Below are 26808 nucleotides of genomic sequence, written 5' to 3' on the forward strand. Positions count from 1 at the left end.
ATATTTGCAACATCACAGTTGACAGATGAACCCTATATTGCTTGGCTTTTACTGCATAACAAATCACCTTAAACCTTAGCGGCTAAATGTCGGTCTTTGGCTCGGTCATTATCCCAGGGTCCTGGAATCAAGTGCCTGCATCCGGCTCCGTGCTCAGTGGGGTTTCTGCTTCTCCCTGACTTCCCCCCACGTTCACTGCTTCTGCTGTCCTCTCACTCTCTCTTTCTTTCACAAATAAATAAATACATAAAATTTTAAAAAAGAAAAAAAAAAAAAACTTAGTGGCTTAAAATAACAACCATTTATTAGCTCACAGTTCTGTGGCTGGGTCCATGGGCTGGGTTCAACCAGATAGCTTCTCTGCTGGTCTCTCCTGAGCTCGCTCTCTCTCTCTTGCCGCCAGTCAGCCAGTAGATAGATGAGCTGGATGGTTCGAGAATGGCCTCAGTCACTTGGTCGTCAGGCTGTTTGCTGGGGTCCCTTAGTTCTCTTCCAGGTGCCCACTCCAGGGAGCTAGTTCATGTGTGCTAAAATGGTGGGCTCAGGGCTCCAAGCTCAGCAAAGGGGACAAGCCCTGATGTGCAATTGCTTTTCAGATGCCATGTCTGCCGCCATTCCAAGAAAGCCACATGACCAAGTCAAGTATCCATGTGGGAAAGGATTACCCAAGGACATCAATTCAGAGGGGAACTATGGTGACCATGTTGCAAAAAATCTGGAAAAAAAAATATGCATTTAAGAATACACAAAATATAGTAGTAGCGATGGATGTTAAAGATTTATTAGGGTGATCATATTATAATATACATATATCCAATCATTACACTATATACCTGAAACTAATATGTTATATGTCAATCAATCTCAACTTGAGAAAGTAGAGAAGAAACATATTAGCTGAAGTGAACATAGAGTTTAAGAATATTTACTTTGTAGCTTTGTTGGTGGAGGGACAGCCCCCCCCTCCCCATGCTTAAGGAGATGAAAGGCAAATGTTCTGGAAAGCAGAAGTCATTAGCTTCTAGCAGAGGCAAGACCTTTCTCTGGGACTGGAGGCAAAGAAGTTCAAGTTGGTACGGATCAAGTTTGAAAATAGTAGAGTTCAAAGAGGAAGGAATCAGGCCCTCCACTCTTGTGACCAAAGTAAATAAAATATTCTTCATTCTAAAGAATATAGAGTCGTGATGCCCTTTCTCCCTCCGCATTCCTCCAGAGATTGCAGTCCTGTGCTCCCTCTGTTTTCACAGAAGAAATAGGGTTTTTACAGGAAAAGCCAGGCGTCTGTGAGTTTAGCCTTGATCAATTTTAAAACATGACTGTCCAGTTCATTGGATAGTGCTGGTATATACTGTTTCCCTAAGAGTTTCTACCTTTGAGCATTCCTGGCGGGTCTAGGCTTCCTTAAACTTCAGTAAGCCAGCACGGTTTATCAAACTAAAGTTCCCAATTCATAACCACTGATGCTCTGATAAAATAAGCATTTCTGCTTTAAAACTTGGAGTGTCCCTTTAAACAGTTTAGGTTGACAAGATGAAATATATCACCAAAAGAGCTCCTTTCAGGGTACTTAAATATTAATCACGCCCCTGCCTTCCAAACATTGCGTTCTTTGTTCAATAATCCCTCCACTGACCAATAGAGGAATACAGAAGCCAACACTGCTGAGTGTGTGTTTTCTGCTTATTAGAAGAACATTTAAAAAAAAAAAAGAAGAAGAAGAAGAGGAAAACCATAATTTCTTAAGAAAATAAAATCCTGGGGCACGTTGGTGGCTCAGTAGTTAAGTGTCTGCCTTCGGTGCAGATCCTGATCCCAGAGTCCTGGGATCAAGCCCTACATTGGGCTCCCTGCTTGGCAGGAAGCCTGCTTCACTCCCTCCCACTCCCCCTGCTTGAGTTCCCTCTCTTGCTGCATTTCTGTCAAATAATTAAATAAAATCTTTTTAAAAAAAATAAATACAATCCTATGTCTGATTCCTGAATAAACACTGGGATAGATCTGGACAGATGGGCAGATGATGATAGGTAGGTAGATAGATAGATAGATAGATATAGACAGAGGGATAGATATGATTGGAGTATGATGGGCCTTTGGGGACCAAGGGTCATCTTGGATCCAAGAAAGGATTTTATTTAAGAAAAAAAGCAGGGTGGGAGTGGTTAGTTGCCCTGTGAGATAATGTCTGTGAAGCACTCAGTACCTAGTACCGAGCTCGATAAATACTATTGCTTTTGCTTCTCTTTGGAAAGCCTTTGTAGCTTATGCTTCTTTCTACCTGCAACCCTGTAAAGTCTTATTTATCATCCAAAACCTAACTCAGGCATCCCTTTCTCCAGGACACACACACGGACACACACACACACACACACACACACACACACACACATAATGTATTGTCCCCAGAGCCGTGCTAGCCTGCACATGGAATGTGTGGCCTGTTGTAACTAACAGATTGTCCCTTCTGTGCTTCGAGGCCCATGGGCCTGGCTTTGAGCTCCCTGACAGCGGACATTCTGTGTCTAGCCATCTCCTACCCTCCTGTCAACGCGACACTGGACACTCGATACCCATTTATTCAACGGAACAGCTCTGCCGCCTCCAATAGAACAGCTTCTCATTCCCCAAGTGTAATTGTTCTTTCCTCTGGAGTTGCTCCCCTGGCTCTTTGTAATGTTTCCATCGTAGGACTTGTCACACTCTGTTGTGATGACCTGTTGGTGTAACACGCACGCGGACAGAATGTGCGTGATTCTCCCTGATATCACACAGATTCCCCCTTTCCCTATGCCTGATAGTAGCCGGGAGTACTCTGCAGATTCCTGTAAATGAATAAAAACTGTTTCAAATGCCCATTCTAGTTATACTCAGAAAGGCCTTTGGCCTAGAGGTCCGGAGGAAACTTAGATTTAGTATTAATTCCTCAGTTATCTCTAGTCCTCCCCTCTCCTCTCAGGTGGCAATGCTGTTCCCTTACCACATGCTTGGGAGAGTGGTCAGTGGAGGCCCAGCCCCTGGGGCCTCTCCCACCTCCTACCGCCCCCCCAGCCCCCTACCCCCACCTGCCACCACCAACAAGGAAATATTATGTGGCAGGCCCACAACACCCAGCAGTATTTTAAGTTTCTCTCAAGTGAATAGAATGTGGCTGGAAACACCACGGGGAGTGCAGGGGACTTGGACCAGATCATTGGCCACCCCAGTTCCTGGGGACAGGACACTGGTAACCCCCCGCCCCAGGGTTGGCACATCAGCTCTGAGAGGTGTTGAAACTGGGCGAATGGAGCAACATGCAGCCTCCCTTCGATCCGCTGGGGCTTCTCCTTCATCCCCACTGCACCAGCCCTCCCTCTAAACGCCCCCCCAAGCCCACGCCTCCGCCTTCTGGAGACTGCCATGGCCCACCTTGAGAATCTGATGAACGCTACACATCCTCACTTCCTAAGTGTTTATCACATGCTGTCTGTGGGTGTCCGAGGATCCCTAGGTTAAGAGCCCCTGATCGAATAGAAAGAGTATTCAGCGGGGGATTATAAAGATCTAAGTTCAAGGCTGGTCTCTGCCCCTTAGCGGTTTAAAAAAAAAAAAAAATGGTTCAAGAAAACAATTTAAGTGATATTGATGAGGGAGCAGAAAGCAAAGTGAGGGCAAAGCACAGGCTGAGACCCCACAACACCCCCTGGCAACAGGTGGGATCTGTGGGATCTCTGTGACATTCCTCAGTCACTCCCAGCTGCCCTGAAACTAAGGAAAGGAGAAATGGTTAACTAACAGCGATCACAGTCCTGCAAGACCTGAGTCTCTATCAGTGATTTAGAAGAAAAAACCATTCTTACGGGTCTCCAGAAGTTAGGATGTTGATAGACCCCCAAGATTCAATTTCCTGAAGCCCTACCATCAGCCTCCCATCCAAAGTACGGCGGGAAACAAAGGTAGAAGGAAATGTAAATCAAGTAAAACTTCCTTACAATTTGCAGCCCATTGACCAACACTAGCCGCCGGCAGAAGAGAACCTTCCTCCAGGAAACTCCCAACAGTCAGAATGTTAATGCTTGGCTGGAGGGAAAAACCACCTCAGCTTGACAATAGCCAGGCCCCCAGGATCCTCCAAGGCTTCTTTAGCATATCAAAGTCCTTTTGGATGCCTCCCTTTCCCCTCACCTCCCCCACCTCCCCAATACAGAATGACCTACCCCTCACCAGCCCAGCTCAGCCACTTTTCCTGCCCCCGCTTCAAAAAAATCATCTTTTTCTGCACCGAAGACGTCTCAAGAATTCTTTTCTGCACCTTCAGCTCCAGACCTCACCTACATTCCCAAACTACATCAATAGGAACAAATTATTGAACACTTCATGGAGCCGATAGCTCCCATTCAAGAACCATACAGCAGGGAGGGAAAGCAGGAAGCACTTTAAAGATAAATAATAAAGAACAGGGAAGAGAAAAACAGAAAATCTCTAATTGGCTGGGGCTACCCAGTTAACCTTGACTGCAGTGAGAAGGAACGAAGACATACTAGAGACTGAGCTGGCTTGGCATTTGGGGATTGGTGGACTCAATATATTGCATTTCTGGGCAAGGGGAGCATTTATAGGGACACGAAAGTTATCTGAATTTTGGTTTCCTGATGGTACATCATGGGCAGGAGCAGGAGCAGATCCATCATGGGCTTAGAAATTTGTTTTAAGGCTGGTTACGTGAATCAGCTCTGAGCCTCTACAGGTTGTAAGCGGCTTGCCACCTAACAGGCTCTTGGTTCTAGGTTCCCCAGCGCAAGCTTTCAGCTATAACCGTTTTTAAGTCCGTGGTGCTATCAGTTTGGCACAAGCAGGCAGCGAACGATTGATGGTTTACTCGAAGTTCAGCTTTGCATCCCTTCACTTTAAAGCATTTGCTGGATCCACTGACTAGATGACCTCCAGGAGCCTGGGACTGGAGAGGGCAGGTAAGCGTGGGACCGCATGTGTGTACACCTGCTCATGAAAGGTGTCAAGAGCGGACTAATACACGGGACCGCAGCTCACAGTATGATGGCCTCCTGCCTCTCTATCCCTAGAATAGACTCCCTCTCAAAAATTTCAGCACAAAATATTTTACCTAATTCACGCCCTAAAAGAACCCGTGGTATGGGTGCCTCCAGCCTTGTGGCCAGGTGATCGAAGTCTGACCCTTGTTTGACGTCCCCCTCTAGAACTTTCTCTTTCTTCCCTGACCCTGTTCAAGTCAAAGCCAAGAGTCTCCATCAGGAATATTCTTATATAGTCAGCACTGAGGGAGACGTCTTTGGCCTAAATATGCAGAACACACGGCTTTTTGAAATTAGTTCCATTTGGTAAATAACCAATGTTCTCAATGACTGAATAAAATTGATTATAATATTCACTCTGCCCAGCTAAAGGCTACTAAAATGTGTTTTGCAAAGGACTGGTTTTGCATCACTGTTAAAAATCCTTATACTTTTTTTTTTAATAGCTGTCAAGATATTCTTCAATTTAAAATGCAGGCAGCTCACATACATATGGGCTTCTGGTCATTTAGACTCACTAAACGTTTAGGGACGACTGGGTGGCTCAGTGAGTTGGGTGGCTGCCTTCAGCTCAGGTCATGATCCCAGTGTCCTAGGATCGAGTCCCACATCGGGAATCCTTGCTCAGCAGGGAGCCTGCTTCTCCCTGTTTGCCACTCCCCCTGCCTGTGCTCTCTCCCACGCTCTCTCTCTGACAAATACATACATACATACATACATAAATACAAAAAAATTTAGACTCCTCTACTTTCATGGGGTCTTCTTCAGGTCAGTCGATTTGCCAAAATTTACAAAGCTCCCGCTTTGCCAAGCACTGGGGTTTTGGATAATAATCTGGAGAGGTCACCTAAGGCATAACTAATTGTAATTTTCTGAACTCTTTCTCCTGGGTGTTGTTCTTACTGAGGTACCCCATGCTATTTAGTTTCTATAACTTTCATGTTAGATGGGGGGAAAAAATAGCACAGTGGTCCAGTCTAAACACTGCATTCATAGGTCTGCTTTAATGGGTCATCTTTTCAGGTTTATTGAAAAACCGTCTCTACCACCCATTCACATTGATGAAGCAAGCACCATCTGGGGCTAGAACTGTTGGGGGTATAAGACATGATTTCTGCTTGCAAAGGTTTTTAAATTAAATTGGGAACTGTGATAAAATAAGGAATATATTTAGTCTTTATCCTTGATTCCTGGCACAGAGTCCCTAAAACCCTTGGAAATTCCCAAGTCATTAGTGTCTTTTATTACTCAAAGTGAGTCCCTTTAGCTTGAGTTTATGCTAATGAGGCTATGTGGGTCTCAGGATAGGATTGGTCTTCCAGGAAGGGGCAGGGGTCTGGAGATTAAGTTTTATAAAACTTCTGAAAAGAAGAAATTGGATGAGCTTCTGGGTGAGTGGTTGCAGTCACCCGCCCGGAGGGAGGGGGCCATAGCCCCACGCCACAGAGAGAGACACTCCTGAACTCAGGACCCCCCTGGACCTTACCCTATGTACCTCTTCATCTGGCTGTTTATTCTTATCCGTCATAATTTCCTTTAGAGTAAACCAACAAATGTAATGTTTCCCTGAGTTTTATCAGTTGTTCTAGCCAATTATGGAATCTGAGAAGTGGGTCACGGAAACCCCCGATCTGTAGCCAAATAGGACACAAGTGTGGGGTGTCACTACTAATAACTGGCATTGGAAGCTTGGGGGGCAGTCTTTCGGGACTGAGCCCTTAACCTGTAGGGGTCTGTGCCGACTCTGCGTTAGGCACAGAACTGAATTGTGGACATCAGCAGAAAATTGGCTGTTGGTGTTGGAAAACACCCCAGGAACGCAGAATATATTGATTTAAAGATAAATAAGAATGCCAAATAGCACTTGAAAAATGTGAGTGGTGTCTCCGTGAGCTTATGCTAGGTCTTGCTACAGTAACATGACCTCTGAAATGTTGGTGGCTGATAACACAAGTTGATTTTTCATTCTCATGACAGCTGAGCTAGAGATCAGCGGTGAACGCCACAGATCTTCATCTTTCTAGGACCCAAGATGGTGGGACAGCTTCCCTCTAAGGAGAGGTCCCTCACGGCAGAGAAGAAAGTGCAAGTACCACGAAATCGCTCTCAAAGCTCTGCTTGGACGGAGCACGTGTCACTTCCATTCACGTTTTATTGCCCCCATCAAGTTATGAGTGTATCATAATAAGAATCCTTTCATAGGAAGGGACTTCGGATAACAGGGCCCGAGATTCTCATCTATCACAAATAGTGTAGAGAAGGAGCGCTCTGAGAACGAAGTTGGAGGAAGATCTTGGGAACCGTAGCCATGACAGGCCCCTCAGCTGGAGCCACTGAAGGGGTCTTGAAGGAGGGTTAGGATTCAGACAGATGGAGTGGTTCTGGGCCCTTTAAATGCCATGGCAAAGTGCCCAAGACATATTCAGATGTCAAGAAACAGACAATTCAGAAAGAATTAGGGTTGGAGTTGGTAGGTTGTTTAGGAGGAAGGCTGAACTACTTGAATCACTATATATGGAAATGTGAAGTAACTGCTACTATTTATTGAACTTTGCCCTAGGAGTTGAGATAAATATACTCTTCTTTAAATCTACCATGAGATTTCTCCCCATTTTAGAGAAATTATGGCTTTAGAGATCGAGGTCCTGGCCTGAAGCCACAAAGCTGATGCGTGCAGAAGTCAGGATTCAAACCGTGACAGTCTGCTGCAGAAATAGTCTTTGGTCTACTACTGCTGGGAGAGCCTGGAGGGATTAATACACTTGCCCTGTGCCCTAAGCCAAACAGCCGGCTTCTTAGCAGCAAGCAACAGAAGCCCACTATGACTGATGTGGATAGATCCAGAACACTGGGAAGAACTCACAGGATGTTCAGGATGTTCAGGACATGCACCTGGCATCTAAGCCGAGAAGCAGGTAGAAGCCTACCCATCTCTTAGCAAGATGAGTCTTGTTAGAATGCCACCAGCACAGCCGCGATAACTGCCACAGGTAGACGCCAGCCCTCCCTTTGTGTCTGTTACCCTCACTCAAGAGTCCAAATTGTAGGATGAGCTTCGGCTGCCAGCTTCTGGCCCTGTGCCTGAGCCCTGGCTGCCAGGGGTAGAGAGAGAAAGAAGGAGGATCTCTCTGCTTTGTTGTCTGGAGTTGCCGGCAAGGTAGCATGACCCCCCAGATAGGAGGAGTGTTGAACATTGCAGAGCAAACTGCAATGTCAACCATATGACAAATGTCCACCATATTCTGTAAACCCATGGGGGGGGCATGCAATTCGGTTATTGATATCATATATCTCATATGCATATATATGCAAAACATATGCATATATAACATATGCAAGGCGAGAGGCAGGTACTAGGATTGGAATTGATATAGACAAGGTGAGTTAATTATCTCTCAGACACTTGGGGTGATGGAATAACGGAAGGCCTTAGGGTGGAGTAGCCCCTCAAAGTTTTGAAGGAGAAATGCATAAGGATCATCAAGCTGATGATAACAAGCCCAGGTACCCATGAGCATGTAGGGAGGTACAGGTGTGTGACACAGCACCGACTGTGAAGTACCGGGAGTTGAAGAGGGACACGGGGCCGCCATGACAGCTGCTCTCGGCCAGCCCAGCTGGTTGCACTGGGTGATGGAGAGGTAATCAACAGTTTCAAAGAGAGGTGGCTCACGGTTGCATTTTATTCATTTACTTATTTATTTTAAGATTTTATTTACTTATTGAACAGACAGAGATCACAAGCAGGCAGAGAGGCAGGCAGAGCAAGAGAGATGGGGAAGCAGGCTCCCTGCCAAACAGAGAGCCCAATGCAGGACTCGATCTCAGGACCCTGGGATCAAGGGGCTTAACTCACTGAGCCACCCAGGCGCCCCACGTGCTTGCATTTTTGAAAGCTCGCTCTGATCCCTGATGGAGGGTGGACAGCAGGAATGGGTGTGGATTGGGGTTAAGCCTGGCCACAGGAGATCAAGTTTCCATTTCGACTCTTTCACCAATTAACTGTGTGATTTGGCCTCCAACTTGGGCTTTCTGTGTTTAGGTCTCATTATTCTCATCTTTAAGAAGATTTAGATGGATAAGATAAATTTTTTTTAAGATCTTTTGTTTATTTTAGATGGAGGGCAGAGAGAGAGAAACTCAAGCGGACTCCCTGATGAGGGTAGAGCCTGAGGCTGTGTTCCATCTCATGACCCTGACTGAGATCATGACCGGAGCAGAAACCAGGAGTCCCACGCCTCAGCTGAGCCACCCAGGTGCCCTGGATGGATAAGATAATCTGGACGTGGTCCAGTTCCCTTCAGAAGTTCTAGGTTTAGTCACCCCAAAGGCAGATTGGAGTACAAATATAAAAGAACGTCAGTTCCAGGGTAAGGTATTTGAACTACTTACTGATTTATTCAACAAACATTTATTGCGTTTTCTACGTCCAGCACTGTTCTAGGGACGTAGCAGAGGACAAGAAAATTCTCCAATCCTAACAGGGTGGGAAGTCAACAGTAAAGAGACAACGGACTAATAATATCTAGTGGCAATATGTGCTATCAAGAAAAATAAAGCAAAGCAAAAATAAAAGTTGGGGGGATTGAGAGTGACAGGAGAGAGGCACCCCCTACACGTGCTGGCAAGGAAGGCTTCTCAAGGAAGCAAAAAAGATTTTGAGAAGATATTTAAATGAAGGAGGGATCAAGAGCCTTGAAGACAGGTGGAAAGAATTTCCCCAGCAGAGTGAGCAAATAAATGGCAACTGTATTCTTAACAACGTGGATGGAGCTAGAGAGTACTGTGCTAAACGAAGTCAGAGAAAGACAAACTCCATATGATTTTGCTCCTATGTGGAATTTAAGAAACAGAACAGATGAGCATAGGGGAAGGGAAGGAAAAATAAAATAAGATTAAAAACAGGAAGGCAAACTGTAGGGCACTCTAAACTTTGGGTAATAAACTGAGGGTTGTTGGAGGGGAGGTGGGTAGGGGGATGGAGTAACTGGGTGGTGGGCATTAAGGAGGGCACGTGACAATGAGTACTGGGTGTCATTTGCAACTGATGAGTTGCTAAATCTATGTCCAAAACTAAAAAAAAAAAAAAAAAAAAAAAATACATGGCAACAGCAAAGGTATCAGACAGGTACATTTAAGGGAGAGCAGGAAGGTCAATGAGGCAGAGCAGGGTAAGGAAAGTTTCAGGTAAAGGGAAGAGCCAAGACAAAGGCTCTGAGTCATGTGTCAGGACGGACAGGGCAATCAATATGGTGAAACGGAGCAAGCCAGGAAAAGGCTTGCCGTAGATGAAGTGGCAAGGGGCCAACCTTACTCCATGACTTGTTTTTTATTCCATTATTTCAGTGTGGTAGGCACCGGGCTAAGCTCTGGGAACACACCCATCAACAGGCCATGTCTTCAAGGAGCTTAAAATGCTTCTAAAGCACTCGTAGGTTGTCAAACACATTTTTAGTTATCGACCGTATTTTCCAGCACTGCATATCTTGCCAACTCAGTCAAGATTTTCTAATCCATCAGGCTGTTGCTTAACGTGTCTACTTTGCCCAGCTTTGCCCTTATTATCAACCCACCCATCTAAAGTTTCTTTGTCTTTAGGGTAAGGTCAAATACCAGTTACTTCAGGAAATTTCTTATACCCTAGGTTGGAAGAAATCACACGCATCCACTGATCTGTCCATCCACCCATCCATCCATCCTATTCTTTGATTCTTTTCCTTTCTAGCAGGTCTGTCCTGGACATTGTTGATGCAACAGTGCACAAAACAATTCTGCTTTCAATTATGTCAGAATGTAATGGCAAAGTTTGACAAGAACTTTCCCGTTGAATCACGGGAAACATTACAATCGATTGTTTTTTAAGCAGGCACTTCCTATTTGCCCAATGCCAACATTAAACACAATGAGTAATAATAAAAAGTTAAGTATCAAATCCTAACTTCAAGTACATCTCCTGTTTTACAAATAGAATCTGTAAACAATTTTTCATTGTAGAGAAAAGATATTAAATATCTGCTAATTAAAGTCTTCATATAAAATTCAAATAATAGAAATTCAATTGGATAATTTGGTAGGATGACAAAAATAAGTACATTTGACCGTTGAACAATGGAGGGGGCTAGGGGTGCTAACCCTCCCACACACAGTTGAAAATTTTCGTACAGCTTCTGACTCCCAAAAAAGTCAACTACTAATAGCCTACTATTGACCAGAAGCCTTACCAATAATGTAAACAGTTGATTAAACCACATTTTGTATCTCATACATATTATATACTACACTCTTACAATAAAGCAAGCTAGAGAAAAGAAAATATTAAGAAAATCATAAAGAACAGAAAACATAGTTACAGAACTGTACTGTATCAATACTATAACTTTGTATCATGTTTACAAAATGAATCATAGTACCTCCCTCAATATCATCTTATAGGATACAAACACACTGTAGATGTTAATACATGTTAATAACACTAGACATCAACAAATGAAGATACAATGTAAAAAAAATTCATATTTATTTATAGGTCTAATAATTCACGCATTCACAATGAAAAAGCAGCAAATGATCAATTTATGGTAGCCTAGTGTATCCTGTATGGTTGCTTCACCGGAGCCTAGCGTATACATTAGTGAATGAATTGCTATAAAATTTTTATGGTGCACAGCTTTATAGTCTTATTCATAACACAGTAACACAGTACTGAAAACACAGTTGCATTGTTTAAAAGCACTTACCCATGATTGGCCAATATGTAATTTCTCCACTTATAAGAGAGAGATGCATACTGTACAGTGATGTAATTCTTTGAAAGCAAAGTTATAAAAGGGTAAAAAAAAGAACATATCACTAATTTTGTATTAAATACCACTCACGTTATGCCTACATAAGGATAGTCCATCCCTTTCCATAAAAGTCTTGCTCACGGTGTTCTATGCAGTGAATTCTTAGTCCACAGTCCATGTTCCCACACGGGAACGTCTCATACGGTTCTTGCCCTACCGATGTTAGATTTCGCAGATCATTCTTAATGGAATGGCTTAATGACGATATACTATTCATGAAGTGGAAATGGATCATCATAAAGTTCTTGATTCCTATCGTCTTGACAGTGAGTAGGCTGAGCAGGGGGACGAGAAGGCATTCGTCTTGTTGTCTCAGGGCGGGCAGAGGAGGAAGAGATAGAGGAAGTAGAAAGAGAGGTAGGAGAGGCAGGCACACTGGGTGTAAATTTATATAAATATATTGTAATTTCTGCCTTACTTTTTTGCTTTTTTCATGTCTCTAAAAATGTTTCTATATGGTACCAATCTTTCTTCCTCTGTTTCAACGTCCGTATTGTAGAAGGGCCCATGTCATTAAAAAAAAGTCAAAAGCAGTCTTGAATAATCAGGTTGATTTCTGCCAGATTGTCCAATGATCATTTTTTGGGCACTGTTCTTCTGTATCTTCTCTCTCACCATCGGGCATCGGTCTGGAAGTATTCATTCATCTCCATCAGGCCACCTCCTATCTCCTCTGGTGTGGTATCCATTAGCTCTTGAATTTCTCTAAGCCCCATATCTCGAAACCCTTCCTCCCCTACCTTTTTTCTGCCATATCCATAATCTCTATCCTCATTTCCTTTTGGCTCTGTCGTAACTTATGTGAAGTCATGCCAGCTCTGAGCAGCTTTCTCCAGCAGGAATCCATTGCTTCGGGCTTGATGGCTTTCATGGCTTTTTCTTTAACAATGATGGCATCTCCAATGGTGTAATTCTTCCAGATCTTTTTGATTTCTCCTTCCCAGGGTTCTTTCCTATAACTTTGGGAATACTTTCCATAGAGTAATGTGTGTAATGAGTCTTAAAAGTCCTTATGGCCCCTGATCTAGAGGCTGAATTAGAGATGTTGTGTTTGGGGGCAAGTAGACCATTCCGACGCCTTTGGTGTTGAACTCATGGGGTTATGGAGAGGGGCACTGTCCACTATCAAAGGAACTTTATTTAAAAAAAATTTTTTTTCAGACGAACTTTATTTTATTTTTTTTAAAGATTTTATTTATTTATTTGACAGAGAGAAATCACAAGTAGATGGAGAGGCAGGCAGAGAGAGAGAGGGAAGCAGGCTCCCTGCTGAGCAGAGAGCCCAATGTGGGACTCGATCCCAGGACCCTGAGATCATGACCCCAGCCGAAGGCAGCGGCTTAACCCACTGAGCCACCCAGGCGCCCTGAACTTTATTTTATTTTATTTTTTAAATATTTTATTTGTTTATTCATTTGTCAGAGAGAGAGACAGACAGAGTGCACAAGCAGGCAGAGGCAGAGAGAGAAGCAGGCTCTCCACCGAGGAGCCCAATGTGGGACTTGATCCCAGGACCCCAGGATCATGACCTGAGCCAAAGGCAATGGCTTAACCAACTGAGCCACCCAGGCGTCCCTCAGACAAAATTTAAAAGGCAGTCACTTATTACTAAGGTACTTCCTGACTTCAGGGACAAAGTATTGATGGAACTAAGCCCGAAAAAAAGGGTTCTTCTTGTACAACCAAAAGACCGACACAGCTGGTGTTTATCTTTTCCCTTCAAGGCTAGGGGTCCACAGCTTCATAGATGAGGGCAGTCCTCATATTAAACCCAACTGCATTTGCACAAAACAAGAACATTAGCCTATCCTTCCTGCCTTAAATTCCGGTCCTTGCTTCTCTTCCTTGCTAATATATACCTTTGTGGCATTTCTGCCTTTCATCTGCATTAAAAACCCATTCAGGGTATGCCTGGGTGGTTCAGTCGGTGAAGCATCTGCTTTCAGCTCAGGTCATCATCTCGGGATTGAGTCCTTCATCGGGTTCCTTTCTCAGCAGGGAGACTGCTTCTCCCTCTGCCTGCCGCTCCCCCTGCTTGTGCTCTCTCCACCACCCCCCAACAAACAAACAAACAAATAAATAAATAAAATCTTCAAAAAATTATATTAAGGGGCGCCTGAGGGGCGGGGGGCTCAGTGGGTTAAGCCTCTGCCTTCTGTTCAGTTCATGATCTCAGAGTCCTGAGATAGAGCCCCGCATCAGGCTCCCTGCTCAGCAGAGAGACTGCTTCCCCCTCTCTCTGCCTGGATCTCTGCCTACTTTTGATCTCTGTCGATAAAATAAAATCTTTTTTTAAAATTATATTTAAAAAACCCATTCAGGAAGATCTTTCTCCTCAATGATTTTCTTAATGTGTCTGGGAACTTATCTGGTGCCTCTTGGTTGGCAGAAGATACTTCTCCTGTTAACTTGAGATTATTTAAGACAAACTTCTTTCTAAAATCAAACCATCCTTTTCTGGCATTAAATTCTTCAGCTTTGGGGCGCCTGGGGTGGCTCAGTTGGTTAAGCGACTGCCTTCGGCTCAGGTCATGATCTCGGAGTCCCCGGATGGAGTCCCAGGATTAAGTCCCGAATCGGGCTCCCAGCTCCATGGGGAATCCGCTTCTCCCTCTGACCGTCTCAGCCCTCATGCTCTCTCTCAATCTCTCTCAAACAAATAAATGAAATCTTTAAAAGTATATATATTCAAAAAAATTATTTAGCTTTGGATCACTTGCCTTCCTTTTGCTTCAAGTTGTCGTAGCAGGACTCGATTTATCTTAAATGAAGTTAGAGGTGGTCGGTATGCCTTTTTTTTTTTTTAAAGATTTTATTTATTTATTTGACACAGAAAGAGAGTGATCACAAGTAGGCAGAGAGAGAGGGAGGGAAGCAGGCTCCCTGCTGAGTGGGGAGCCCAATGAAGGGCTTGATCCCAGAACCCTGAGATCATGACCTGAGCCGAAGGCAGAGGCTTAACCACTGAGCCACTTGGGCACCCTCGGTATGCTTTTCTTACAACAATCCTGCACCCAGATAAAAGCTGCATTCTTGGGGGGCCTAGGAGTTGAAGTCTGTTAAGAGTCTGACTCTTGATTTTAGCTCAGGTCATGATCTCAGGGGCATGGGATCAAGTCTCAGCGTGGACCCTGCTTGAGCTTCTCCCTCTCCTTCTGCCCGTCCCCCTCCCTGCTCCCCCTCCACTCACCACGCAGTTTGCACATTCTCAATAGGAGAGAAAAGATATTTTAGCAAGGAGTGCAAGGTTTCCATGCCTGCTGGCGTAGCTGTGGCAATGGCGTCACAATTTTTTTTTTAACCATGGTCCTTTGCTGGATTCGTTTACTTGAAACCACTCACAACCATAGATCTAAAGATCACCATCTCCAGGACGTATCAAGCAATTCGACTTTTTTCTTGTAAGGTCAGGACCTCTTGGGAGCACTTCCCACATCGCCAGTAGTCCTTCTTATGGATTCCATGGCATTATCTAAAGTATTGCCCTAAACATGGGGCACCTGGGTGGCTCAGTGGGTTAAGCCTCTGCCTTCGGCTTGGGTCATGATCCCAGAGTCCTGGGATCGAGCCCCACATCGGGCTCTCTGCTCCGTAGGGAGCCTGCTTCCTCCTCTCTCTCTGCCTCGCCTCTCTGCCTACTTGTGATCTCTCTCTGTCAAATGAATAAATAAAATTTTTTAAAAAAATCTTATAAAGTATTGCCCTAAACATTATGAAAAACATGCAAGACCTGTGAGTGATCGCTTTTTACTGCAACACACGGTTTCCTGGCGAGATGAGCTGCCCACATGGAGATAATTGGCATTACAGGGCTTTTCAGAGGATACTTGCGACACTTGAGCTCCCTGCAAGAGCAGCAGGAGGCGGCTACAAAATGATCAGTGTGATGTAATATGCACTACAGTTAGTTTCAAGCAGTTATGATTTAATACTACCTCTCTGTGTAGTATGAAACTGAGTGAAGGTGGAACTCCCATTGGGGAGTGAAGGCCCATTTGAGAGATGGTGAAGTATTAGAAATCCTAGGGAAGAGTATGGAGCTCCTTCGGACGGAGGGACTTAGCGCTGCTCATCATCATCCCCAGACACGGCCTGACAGAAACATATGTTGGATGGATGAATTTTTTAAAAAGGAATGATTGAACCATAGGAGCTACTTCAAATTCTTATTCAGGAAAATGACTTAAAGAAAGTGGTGCTTCTAGAACATTCGCCTGGCACAGCAGAGTAGGAGAGAGTGAAGAGAGGGCCCCCCCTTGGGAAGTGTGGTGTCACATGGAAAAGCCCAAAATCACCCCCAGAAAGAGCCAAAGATGACGCCAGGGACCAGAGGGATGGCGGGGTGTTTGTGAGAGAGGAGGGTGTTTGAGGACCGTCGTCTTAGGAGAAGGTGAAATCCGGGGTGGGGGAAGGGAGAGCATGAGGACGGAGAGGCAGGCCCCGGTCCATTCACAGAAGAGTGCATCAAAGCCGCCTGCTCTCCTGTGTGGAAGACGGTAGGCAGAATCCCGCGTGAAACGTTCCCACTCAGCTTGCCGTCCTCTTTTAAGCTAATTTCCCCTGCAATTCTGAAGCAATACCAACTCTTTAAACAACCAAATCAGCAAAGTGTGCCCGTGACTTATTTCCATAAGTGTCTGGTGTCCCCACCTTCTCTGTGATCCAGCTGACGAAAGCTACTGTTTTATGTTTTGTGCGTGTTAAGGGGGCAAGGGTGAACCTCGCCTGCTTCTGAGCTGGGGGGTATGATACTCTTGATGAGGTCCCGAAAAGGCAGCAGGAAGCTGTGCTAGGAGGAGGAATGATGTTTGCTCTGAGATTGTATCCACCACCCCCCCGGGAAAGCTGGGGTGATGCAGCCAATAAATGAAAGGGTTAAACCCTCCGTTGGCCTGTCTCTGGATCCCCCATCCATGGAGAGTTTTAGAAATAGAGCAGAGTTTTGTCTGGAAAACCTTAGGACCTGTCCGAAGGCTGGCATATATTCAGATGACTCTGTTGAAACACGGCTGTTACATACAAATAAAAGTCACATTATCATAGAGTTTGTGGGGCATCCAACTCTCTTTGTCAGAAGGATAATAAGGGTTCACAGAATTTCTGAGGGCGGTGGCAGCAGCATGTGGATCAATTGGGAACATCCAGGCCAGTGATGGATGATGGTGGCTTCTACCAACATGGCAGCCCGGATGGTGGAGAAATCGGGGTATTTCTGGAATATATTTTGCAGTAGAACCAATAAATCTTATTTCTTGGTTGGATGGGATTGGGCAGTGGTATTAACAGAGCAAACAGAAAACTCCAGAATGACTGGTTTCTGTTTTGTTTGTTTTTTGCCCTGAAAGACAGGTAGATGAGGGTACCTCTGAGATGGCAATGACTGGGGCAGGAACCAGTTTGGGAAGAATATAATAATTGTGGGGCGCCTGGGTGGCTCAGTGGGTTAAGGCCTCTGCCTTCGGCTTAGGTCATGATCCCAGGTCGTGGGATCGAGCCCCACATCAGACTCTCTGCTCGGCAGGGAGCCTGCTTCCTCCTCTCTCTCTCTCTGCCTGCCTCTCTGCCTACTTGTGATCTCTGTCTGTCAAATAAATAAATAAAATAAAAAAAAAAAAGAATATAAATAATTCTGCTCTGGAGATGTTAGGTTTGAGATGTCTGTTACTGACCTCAGAGAAGTTTCTGAGCAGGCAACCAGACATACACTCAGGGGAATTCAGGGCTGGAGACTCAAATTTGGGAGATGAAGTTTTGCAAATCTCCTGGCTCTTCCTCAGACGTTAGAAGGGGCGAGAGGGGGTAGAAATGCTTCTTGCTTCAGAGAAATGAGTAACTGGGATGCCTGGATGGCTGAGACGGTTAAGCGTCTGCCTTTGACTCAGGTCATGATCCCAGTGTCCTGGGATCACCCTAAGTCGGGCTCCCTGCTCGGCAGGGAGTCTGCTTCTCCCTCTCCTTCTACTGCTCCCCCTGCTTGAGCTCTTTCACTCTCTGTCAAATAAATAAGTAAAATCTTTAAAAAAGAGAGAGAGAAAGGAAGAACTGAAGTCCATTTGCTCATTCACATTGTCATTCATTCTTCAAATTATTTATTCAGTTCTTTTCAGTGCTAGATAATGTTAAAGTCTGTGAGTACAGTGTGATTCGATGAGCACAGACAGAGGCAATCCTCACCCTCATTGAGTCTGACACCTAGACAGCACCGCGAATGTAATCTGAGCCTCCAACGTAAGTTCAAATTTTCTAATAGCCACGTTAAGAAAGCAAAAAGAAATAGATGAAGTTGGGATGCCTGGGTGGCTCAGTGGGCTAAGCTTCTGCCTTCAGCTCAGGTCGTGACCCCAGGGTCCTGGGATTGAGCCCCGCATTGAGCCCCGCATCTGGCTCTCTGCTCGGCAGGGGGCCTGCTTCCTCCTCTCTCTCTGCCTGCTTCTCTGCCTACTTGTGATCTCTGTCAAAATAAATAAATAAAATCTTTAAAAAAAAAAATAGATGAAGTTCATTTTAAGAATGAATGTTACTTGGGGCGCCTGGGTGGCTCAGTGGGTTAAGCCGCTGACTTCGGCTCAGGTCATGATCTCAGGTCCTGGGATCGAGTCCCACATCGGGCTCTCTGCTCGGCGGGGAGCCTGCTTCCTCCTCTCTCTCTGCCTGCCTCTCTGCCTACTTGTGATCTCTCTCTGTCAAATAAATAAATAAAATCTTTAAAAAAAAAAAAAAAAAAGAATGAATGTTACTTAACTCAAGATGTCCCAAATAATGTCATTCCAACATGTAATCAATATAAAAATGATTAATAAAATATCATACATTCTTTTTTTAAAATTTGGTTTTCAAAATCCACTGCATATTTTATACCTAGAGCGTGTACCAATTAAGAGGAACCCCACGCTCCGAAGACTCAGTAGCCACTTACAGCCCAGATCTAGAAGGTACTGTGCAACTTTGCTCCTTGATGTTTAAAGCCCTCCCTTCTGCCTACTGGCCTTCTCTGGATGCCAGGGACCATCTGAAGCTCCAGGATGCCATCAAATAGTGAGGCTGAAACTGGGGATCACAATACCAGAGCGTGTCCCCCAAAGGGCCAGCAATGGCAGCCTGATGGTACAGGTACCATCGAGACAGAGATCAGTATCCAGCGAACTCCAGCCACACCTGGATTAATTGTTGACGCACTGGATGGAGGATAATTGCTGTGTGCTTTTAAAATGAGACCATCGCCACCAGGGTAAATATGTGTAATAGCTGGGTTTAAAAAAAAAAAAGAGTTGATTTTCAGTAAAAGTAAATCAAGCTGTTTAAATCCCAGGGTCTCCCCCAGACAGCTCCCTTTGTCTTGTTTCCCTGCCATGTGGTAGTGACTCTACTAAGGCAGGCTGGGACAGTCTGGGGTCCCTGAGAAGCAGCAGCCAAAGATTTGCTTCGGGAGCTGGGGAAGGGTGGGTTGGCCATCAGACGGCACTGCAAGTGTGACCTCGAGTGGAGGAGGGGAGGGAAGGTGGACTGGACACTTCCTCGGTTTCCGTGCACTCAGGAAAGAGCCTCATTGTGGCAATGTGGTCATTGGTGGGGTGCAGCCTGTCGGAAGGGTGGCCTCAGCAAGGCAGAGATGGATTGTAGAGCAGAGCGCAGCCAGCAGGCGCCCTGGGCCAGTCATGCCCCCGAGGAGCTGGAGGTCTGCAACCTCAGGGCCCCTGTAGGCCCACATTCAGGCTCTCTCTTGAATGAGTGGTGCAGGCCCAGCTTGGCTCATACAGGGGGCAAGTCCATGTGACATGGTGGAATGTGCTCGAGAGCTGGCATTTCGGTTCTGGGCGGTTGAGCCCCAAGTCCCTGACTGTCACTAGCCTTGTGACCTTAGGTGAGTCACCTAACCTCTCAGAGCCTTGGTTTCTTGATTTTAAAGTAACACCTATCTTGGGGCACCAGGGTGGCTCAGTCATTAGGTGTCTGCCTTTGGCTCAGGTCATGGTCCTGGGGTTCCATGAGCCCGCATCAGGCTCCCTGCTCGGCAGGAAGCCTGTTTCTCCCTCTTCTACCTCCCCTGCTTGTGTTCCCTCTCTTGCTGTGTCTCTCTCTGTCAAATAAATAAATAAAATCTTTAAAAAATAATAATAAATAAAGTAAAACCTATCTCACAGCATGGTGAGGAATGAAATGAGCACACATGGTATAAAGTGCTTTGTACGATGTTACAAATGTGTGTGTTTGTAGCAAAATCAACAAAGCGCAGTTATTAAAGACCAATTACAGAAAATCTGGAATTTTGCCATCAGAAAGTCTGTGGCAATAATGAGCATTTGCTCATCTTTGTGGTCATGTTTGTGCAACACTGTGTCCTCTTCCAGGATTCAGATTCTAAAGGGCCTTATCACTTACTAGATGTCAGTTTCTAGATTATGTGCTCTATGCAGATATTTATAAAAAATTTTAAAAGGCACAAGAATCAGGAGAGATAAAGAGGATTTTCAGAAAGACTTAACATTTCATAAAAGAGGGCTATTCTGCTCCCAAATAATTCATGGTTGATGATAATTTATGTTAAATCAATGGTAGCAGCTCACTGTTTCCCTGTTTTCCTTTTCTGCCTTCGAGGATCAGAAGCATTTTCCTGTGAATGCAAAGCTGTTTTAGTTAAAGGATGTCCCTCAGTTTATATTTTTGGCAAATACTGAGGTTTGAAAGGCAGGACAGACGCCTCTGAGATACTGTAGGGCATAAAATGACGGGTCCAAGCAGTAGCTCAGACCCCTCCTCCAGAGACTCAGACTCTGGATCACTCGTTTTGTGCAGGATTCTAGTAGATGGAGTATGGAAAGCTGGAAGAACAAAGCTGGAAAGACTCCATGGATTAATTTCTAAGTAGTTGAAGGATCTAGAAGGTGTAGATTTCATTCTGAAAAAAAGAAGGGGGGGGGTGGTGGGGGTTGGAAGTAGCTAATCTGATGTTAGACCCAGGGTTCTAATGTTAGCTCTGGGGTTGTGGGTAAGTGAAATGAGGTGTTGGACTGGTAGGAACCGGGTAGCCAAGGGTGGAGGCTGAACTATACCAAGTGATTCAGCCCAGTAACAATGTACTCGACTATGAAGAAACAGGTCACTCCACCCAAGGACACCTCCAGACAGAAGACACCCCAACCAGGCTGCTTGTCTCCCTGCTGATCTCAGTGAAGTGCTTTGTTTCATCTTGCCACCACCCAAAGATTAAAGGTGGTGATTTCTCCTTCAAAGGCAACCCTAAAGTTATAGCTTTCCCAACTTCTCCTTCCTTCTGACCATGCGAACTCTTCTATTTCACCGCAGTCCTGCTTCCATGGGTAGTTCAAAGAGCACCTGACTACAGCAAGAGGGAACAAACTAGACCCAGACAGAGGGGGTCTAACTAAGCCAGGGCTTTTGAAAGTGAGGTCCACCAACCCCACCCTGCATCAGGGTCACCTGGAGAGCTCATGAAGGAGGCTTTGTCACACTGGGTGTTGTACGTAAGTGATAAGTCACTAAATTGTGCTCCTGAAACCAATATTACACTACAGGTGAACTAACTAGAATTTAAATAAAAATTTGGAAGTGGGGGGACAGAAAGCTTCCTAGGATTTGCAAATAAGAAGCAAGATGAAAGAAAATATCAGTCAACCAGCATCAAAGTTACTAGCTAACAATAGTAAAAATAAAAATAACATTACTTCTATTATCATTAAAAAATGCAAATCATATATCTGATAAGGGGTTAATATCCAAAATACATGAAGAATTCATACAACTCACTTGCAAAACAACAAATAATCAATTAAAAACCAGGCAGAGGATCTGAATAGACATTTTTCTAAAGAAGCCATTCGGATGGCCAACAGGCACATGAAAAGTTGCTCCACATCCCTCATCATCAGGAAAATGCAAATCTGACTCTTAAATACAGTGAACAAACTGATGGTTGCCAGAGGGAATGCAGGTGGAAAAAAGGGTAAGATAGGTGAAGGAGATGAAGTACCAACTTCCAGTTATGAAATAAATAAGTCACAGAAATGACAAGCACAATGTGGGGAATATAGTCAATAATATTGTGATTCTGCTATACAGTAACAGATGGTAACTACACTTATCCTCGTGAGCATTGAGTAATTATAGAATTTTTGAATTGATATGTTGTACACCTGACACTAATACAATATTTTATGTTAATTTTATGTCAATAAAAAAAAATGAAAAAATAAAAAGAAGAAGAAAGGAGGAGGAGGCTTCACCAGTCCCACCCAGACCTACTTATTCGGAATGCCTGGGTATGGAATGCAGACCTGTATTGTTCCACACATAGACTAATTTGGACCCACACCTACACTAATTTTACCCCAAGTGATTCTTTGCACACGCAAGTGTGAGTACCAATTAGATGATGTCTAAGCTCTCAGATCACAAAATCCTGTGGCTTCATGACCCTGGTTTGAGAGAATTTATCTTGTTTTTCAGTTATTTACAGTTTTAAAGTTTTAAGCTCCTTTTTCCCTTGGGTATTTTCTCTGTACCTTCTCTTTGATTAGTCAGAGATCTGTTTTTTAAGGCTTAGCAAATTATTTTAAAATAATGTACATAGCACATTACATGCAAGACTCTCTGTGTTGCATGGCGGACGGGATACTTGCAAAAACATACGAGGTCCCTGCCCTGAAGGAGGCCAGAGGAGGAACTAAGATCACGTGGAACCAACTTTGCTGCACAGCTGAGGTCAATCCCAGGGCCGACAATTCATGAGGCCCCCCTTTTGATTGGTCAGTACTTGGTCATGCCAGTTGATAAATATTCTGAATATCCATTCTGGCAATAAACAAACTTCTTCAAGATTTGAGAGGAGGATGATATTACAACCAGCTTGGGCAATGAGGGGAGCTTCACAGAGAAAGAGGCAATTGAAGAAGACCTTCAAGGATGGATAAGATTTCAATGGGAAGACGACATTCCAGTAGAAGAAACAGTATGAGAAAAGGCATAGGTGTAGGGAATTGTAAGGTGTGATCATGAGATTGAATTTGGAGTGAGCAGAGAGAGGCTTAAAAGGAAACAGGAAACATGGATGGTGTATCAGTTATCTAGTGTGGCATGACCCACCACTCCAAAACCTAAAGGTTTAAAACAACGACAATCTCTTTATCTTGTTCAGGATTCTCCAACACGGCTTTGTCCCATCAGTGTCAGCTTCACTGGGGCTGGAGGATGCACTTTCAAGATGGCTCCCTCACATGGCCGGAAAGTTGGAGGTGGCTATCTGTTCTTCTTTATGTGGGCTTCTCTATAGCTTGGGCTTCCTCACAGTAGTTGGGTTGTAAAAGCAAACATTCCAAGAGAGCTGGGTGGAAGATCTCTCACCTTTTATGACCTTTTTTGGGGGAGTCATAGTATCACTTCTGCTGTGGTCACAAGCCCACCCAAATTCAAAGAGTAGGAACAAAGACCACAACGCTCAACCGCAGGAGTGCCGAAGTCTTTGTAAGAAGAGAATTCGGGAAGGGAGTTGTTGTTGCTGTAGCCAATGTTAGAAAATCAGAGTGAACAGAAACTCCAATAAGGCATTAAATAGTAATATCAAGTGCTTTTTAAAAATATAGATGATTTCATTGCATATATCACAACAACTTTCCAAGTAAGCAAAGCAAATAGTATGCTTTTTTGCAGATGAAAAAAGAAATTCAGAAGTTGTGGGAAAGTGGATGTGCCAGGAGTTTAATGAAGCTTTAACTTCAGAGCCCCTACTTGGCACTGATACCTTCTTCCAAAGTCCTAGGAGGGGCCCAGAATTGTGGCCTCATAGTCATACATTTGATAAATGTTCAGAGGTAAGATATACTAACTGCAATTGGTTAAATCTGCCCAACTTCTCACTTCAACCTCCCCTCCATCACATTGTTCCTTGTGTCAGGTGTCAACAGAGTGGATATCGGCATTTGGAGATCTAATTAAGGAGAAATCAAATTGTGGATAGATTTATTTTTGTTGGAGTAGGATAGATTGATGTATTTTTCAGGAACTTCAACATATGGTTATGGTATTACTGGGAATCCCAAAGTAGAATGACCTTCAGGGATACTCCTAGAGCTTACTGGCGAAACTGAAGTCCAGGATGTGAGGTTATACGGTGATATGACTATGCCCTGTGGTATCTGGGATCAGAATGAAAATACATGGGTAGTGGCAGAAAACGTTAAAATGTACATAACCAGAAGCTTGTCTGTGGAGAATGTTTCTGACCAGGACATCATTGCTATACCTTTCCAAAGGCAGAAGACAATGCAAGGAAACCAGAAAACATTATAATATAAGTATTAATTAAGAGAGAGGGTCTGGGGGTGCCTAGGTGTCTCAGCTGTTCAGCGTCTGCCTTCAGTTCAGGTCATGATCCCATGGTCCTGGGATTGAGCCCTGCATCGGTCTCCCTGCAGGAAGCCTGCTTCTTCCTCTCCCACTCCCTCTGCTTGTGTTCCCTCTCTCGCTGTTTCTTTCTCCGTGTCAAATAAATAAATAAAATCTTGGGGGGGAAAAAAAAAGGAAGGAAGGAAGGATGGATGGATGGATGGATGGATGGAAGGAAGGAAAAAAGGAAAAAGAAAGAAATAAAGTTTGTCCTGCAAGTCTTTGAAAGGAACACTGGCTCTCAGAGCTGCTGACAGGTAAGAAGTGATGCCTGGAATTGGTTTGCAGGAGGTGGAAGAGAAATAAGGCCACCTAGTTGTCATCATAAAGAGGAACCTATGGAGAAGAGGAATGGGGTCACCATCATTATCAACCAGTAACAAAAAGCACTCATGATTTAAAAAAAAAAAGCTTTATTTATTTGAGAAAGAATGAGAGTGAACATGAGAGGGGTAAGGGTCAGAGGGAGAAACAGACTCCCTGCTGAGCAGGGAGCTGGATGTGGAGCTTGATCCCAGAAATCCAGGATCTTGACCTGAGCCGAAGGCAGTTGCTTAACCAACTGAGCCACCCAGGAGCACTACAAAGTAGCATCTTTTACATGACACGGTGGGGATACTGGAGTACAGAAGGTGACCACTAGGCAGACACACTAAATTGGACCCAGTTTCTGACATGTATGATACAAGGTAATATCAAATGAAGCTAACTCAGGCTAGCCTATTGGGTGAAACCAACAACAGAAGGAAAAGTAAACTTACATGATGTGGCAACTGTGCCTACATTACTCATTGCCACATAATACTTGTCACTTGAGATGGACTATAGGTGTCACCAGGGCAGGAATTCGAGAGGAAATATGATCCTAAGAATCACGTCCAAAGCGGGCTGGGGTAGGGAGGTTATTCCCACACCGTGCTCCAAATAGTATTCCGGGGGGGGGGGGGGTTCGGCTCATGATGGAATTCCAGTGTATGAGGGGAAAGAACTTTGAGTGTGTTTGAGGAGTGATCTGAAACCCATAATGATAACAGTTGCTATCACATTTTTAGACACCAGTGTCAAACCAGAAAAAAAGAGATTAGGTAAAATAACTTTGAATCCTGAGGATGCTTTGAAAGAGAAACAATCTTTGATGTGGCTGTTAAAGGTCACAGGACCCAAGATATTATCAGACATGGTGGGGTTGGGATCAGATGGGTCAGGTTGAAGAGTGGTGAAACCTGAAGGAGAATATAAGAGTTCATACATGTCAGATGAAGACTGCGGATCTAGTACTAGGCAAAGGGGACATGTCCACAAAGAGATAGGCGGTGGGAAGGGGTTGGGAGGAACTGAAACATACTCTGAGCATTACTGGTGGTACTGACCTCCTCAGAAAACAAAAAATAACCTCCTGTGTTTCCTTTGCTACTACCTCTGGCAACAGCCTAGTTCCCAGCACATTTATGTCTCCAATGAATGGATGAATGGGCAGTACCCACTGACGTTTTTGCCACCTGCTTCCTCCCAGCCTGGGTTCCAGCGGTCACTACACCAAGTGCAGAGTTTCTTCCGAGTTCCCTCAGTCTTTTCCCTCCTCAGCAACCCTGAGCACAGTAGACCTCTCCCTCCTTGGGAAAAATCCCTTCTCTATTTTGTGACTTCTGTGATCTGTGTTATTGTCTTTTGTTGTTGTTGTTATCTCTCCCTCAGCTCCTTTGTTTGGTCTTTCAACAGCTTCTCTCCCATCTCATGTTACCCAGATGGAGGCACCTCCAGGTATCAATCTGGGTCCTCTGGTCTTCTCTCTTTATATTGGGCTCTAGATATTTTTTTTTCTCAAATAAATACAATTATTATAGCAGTCTCCAAATCTGCATATCCAGAGTCAACCTTTCTGTCCAAGTTTCTAGTAACTAGTCCTCAATGCATTACCATCATTTCAAACTCAAAAATCCAAAACTTAACTCATCATCTAGCTCCTAAAACTAACTCCCTCCCTCGCTTCCTAATTTCTGGTCATCATACTTCTCCAATGCTTCCAAATATGTGTCTTCGGCCTTATCTTTTCCTTTGTTTCCTACATCAGCCACCACATCCCATGGACTCATCTTTGCCATGTTTGTAAATTCATCCTCACCTGTCTCTCCTTTTCCCAAAAATCCCAGGGGCCCTCATCACATGTCTCCAAGGATATAGCCCACAAGCTGTTTTTCTCTCAATTATCATCTGGAATCATTTGGCAGCAGGGACAGTAGCAGGAATACCATGTGTCAAACACTTGCTGTACATTAAGTACTTCAGCAGAAGCTTTAAATACATGACCCCTCCTTCTGCGCCTGGGTGGTTCAGTCAGTTGGGCGTCCGCCTGAGGCTCAGGTCATGATCCTGGAGTTCCAGGATCAAGTCCTGCATCAGGCTCCCTGCTCATCGGGGAGTCTGCTTCTCTCTCTGACCCTCTCTCTTCTTGTGCGCTCTCTCTCTCTTCCTCAAATAAGTAAAATCTTAAAAAAAAAAAAAACAAAAAAAAACACTAAAATACATGACCTCCCTTAAGA

At 44.4% G+C, this 26808-nt stretch overlaps 1 long non-coding RNA gene across 1 annotated transcript in view; it reads right to left on the reverse strand.

The window, feature by feature from the left end:
* Positions 1–320: 320 nt before the first annotated feature.
* LOC132006332 (uncharacterized) overlaps positions 321–26808 on the reverse strand; it is a 156610-nt gene continuing 130122 nt past the window's right edge. Inside the window, exon 4 of the long non-coding RNA XR_009401061.1 lies at positions 321–715. This is a non-coding gene — a long non-coding RNA (uncharacterized LOC132006332). The remainder of the gene's footprint in view (positions 716–26808) is intronic.

This window comes from Mustela nigripes, chromosome 18, assembly GCF_022355385.1.
Source record: "Mustela nigripes isolate SB6536 chromosome 18, MUSNIG.SB6536, whole genome shotgun sequence".
Lineage (NCBI taxonomy): Eukaryota > Metazoa > Chordata > Mammalia > Carnivora > Mustelidae > Mustela > Mustela nigripes.